General features: G+C 36.9%; 1 long non-coding RNA gene across 1 annotated transcript; it reads right to left on the bottom strand.

Annotated features, from left to right (window-relative positions):
- Positions 1,085 to 2,391, bottom strand: LOC110436822. The gene is made up of 4 exons (XR_002454677.1): positions 2,333 to 2,391; positions 2,198 to 2,246; positions 1,508 to 1,570; positions 1,085 to 1,219 (listed from the first exon to the last, which is right to left on the bottom strand). It is a non-coding gene; the product is annotated as an uncharacterized LOC110436822 (long non-coding RNA).

Below are 2,710 nucleotides of genomic sequence, written 5' to 3'. Positions count from 1 at the left end.
TATGCTCTTTATTTATTATTTAATGCTTTACATTATTTATGTCACATTGGTCATGAGATTGTGGGAGCTATACAATCTAGTTGCTATACTTGTGGAGTTCGACATGGACTCACTCTTGCTATTTTCCCCACACTTCAGGAGATGGTTTAGGCTTGCGATCAACCAGTTAGTTGGATCCTGTAGAGTGAAGTTAATACCGGAAGTTGGAGTTATCTATCCGCTATTTGTTACTAAAGGTTATCTCTTTTATTCTATGTATGTTATATTTATGCATTATCTTTTGATATTACCCCTTAATTGTAGCTATATGTGAGATTTGACTTCTAAGACTCACATATGGTGTGTTGACAGTCCTTAAGTATCAAATTTAATTATCAAATAAATAAAGAAAAGGATCCAAATGAAATCAAGATCCAGACTTAGGGTTTTATCTGACAGAATTCCACGAGTTTTGGTGTTTGTCTATTTTTGCAGGGGGTTATCAGGAAATATGGAAGAAAGGCCCACACGTCGGGATTACATAGAGATATTAATGTGCCGCGCAATTATCTTACATCAAGAAGACTCACTACACCACAACACCGAGATTCGCGCCAGACAATCTGACGCTAAAAGCGGCTACAGAGTCAGATGATCTGACGCTAAACACTTATACCGTCAGACTCCTGCAGACGCTGTAAGTGCTGACGCTAAAGATCTTTAGCGTCAGACAGCACTTATAGCGTCAGACAGTCCATTGGCCTGAATATATATAGCGTCAGATAGAGTGTTGATAACTTTTAGCGTCAGACAACATATTTACCGTCAGACGGTCTCCTGACATCTATTTATAGCGTCAGACTGTTCAACAGGACAATATAAATGTGCTAAAAAAATAAATAAATACAATTACAATACATTTAACACGTATCATATCTCATCACATCACATAAAGATACACAAACATGTACATGAATTCGTGAAGGTCAATACATATAACATATAATATTGTCTTACACAGTGTTTGAATCATCCAAAGTCAAGCACCAAATGGTTACATGAATGTACTCCCGACAAGCAATATTAATTCTTCCAGCAAGCACCAAAAGGTTTGGGCACACATTCATTTCTAAGAAATCAAAAGCCAAAAGCAATGGCTTGCCAACACATATTACATCCACCAGGTTATGTGTACAGCCACCTTCCATAAACTCAAGCAAACACTTGTGCCCAACACTTCCTGAAAATTATCACAACCTTGTAATTAGGCAAGTAGAGAAATTGTGTGAAGTTTTTATACAGATCAGTCAAGTTTACACATATATTGCTGTTATACAAATCAGTCATTATACAGATTAGTCAAGTGTACGCAATTTTTTTCTAGAAACTCAACCTGAATGTTACATGGTTTCCTATGCCACAATTGTGCAGATCTCATCAAACAATACTAGTACTTTTTGTTTCACAGCCTAAGGTTTGAGCACAAAATCATTTCTAGGAACCGAAAAAAACAAAAGGAATAACTTACCAAAATTATAGCACATGAATCATTTTCCAAAAAGTCAAGACAAAGGCATCTGCCCAGCACTTCCTGAAATATAGAGGAGCAACCATGTAATCAGCTAGGTGTAGACAAGCTATGTGTAGAACTGACGTACTAAAGCAGTAGACCTCATTTCCGCCTAACTGAAACAAATGCCTCTAATCAATTTAACTTTCAGTTAAGTTTTAACCATCAGCAATATCACATCACAACAACTCTTCTTAGGCTTGATTAAAGATATATTCCGAGCAACAATTGATTTTTTCGATTCGACTCAAATTGAATACTAAATAGAATGAGTATCAGCATACTACCTTCGTCCTTACAGTTCAACACTTTTATGTTTTTCAAACTGATCAAAGCATGCTTGACATAGACATGCCTTCCAAGCTAGCACGCATGATATTTGCACTAATTCATGTCGTTAGTATGAATTTCTAATCAGATCTGCCTAATCAGATAGCACATTCTAGACTTCTGTATTTAGTCGATTATTACTGTTTGGAAAAAAACAGCTTACAAGCCACCATTATCGCTTCCACTTAGGAGAAAAAAATATAGTGGTAATTTTAATTTCTCCTGCTGCAGGTTTTCTATTTCAGCTACAAGTCATTGTTGTATCTATCAATTATCTCTGACAGATGTCACTAGGTTTGTACAAATGTTGGGACTTACGTGTAGTGCCCTTGGGAGGTTCAGGTGCCTTCTTCCTGCATTCCTTGATCTATCATAGATAGGTTTAATTAGCAACATTGGTCATGCATCAGAGATCAAAGAAAAATGAAAATTATGTCAAGTATAATTTATTACTTTATTGTAGGGCCATGCAATTGTCATCTTAAGAGCACTAGCCATAGTCTCAATCCCACCATGGCCGAGGCAGTATAGCATCCCTTTTCATCACAACATTAACAACTACTTCACAATATTCATTCCCAAGAGGTTGACCTCCTACCATGGTCTTTGGATTAGTTGAAGTAACTGTTCCCCTAGCCACAGCTGACTCGCATCTGAATATAGCAAATAGTATCACATCCTTAGCAAACTCAGGATGTTTAAGATCAAAGTCTTTCCAAAGAGGAGAATCTGCAGGATGCCTAAGAACATCATCTTTTGTTCTCTCCTCATCATGCCATCTTGTTAGACTTGCCGTTTTAGAACATAGAAACAATCTCTGGAGCCTTTTCT

The sequence above is a fragment of the Sorghum bicolor genome, chromosome 7 (assembly GCF_000003195.3).
Source record: "Sorghum bicolor cultivar BTx623 chromosome 7, Sorghum_bicolor_NCBIv3, whole genome shotgun sequence".
Taxonomy (NCBI): domain Eukaryota; kingdom Viridiplantae; phylum Streptophyta; class Magnoliopsida; order Poales; family Poaceae; genus Sorghum; species Sorghum bicolor.
The sequence above is the reverse complement of the archived record's forward strand: the minus strand, read 5'-3'. Positions and strand labels throughout refer to the sequence as shown.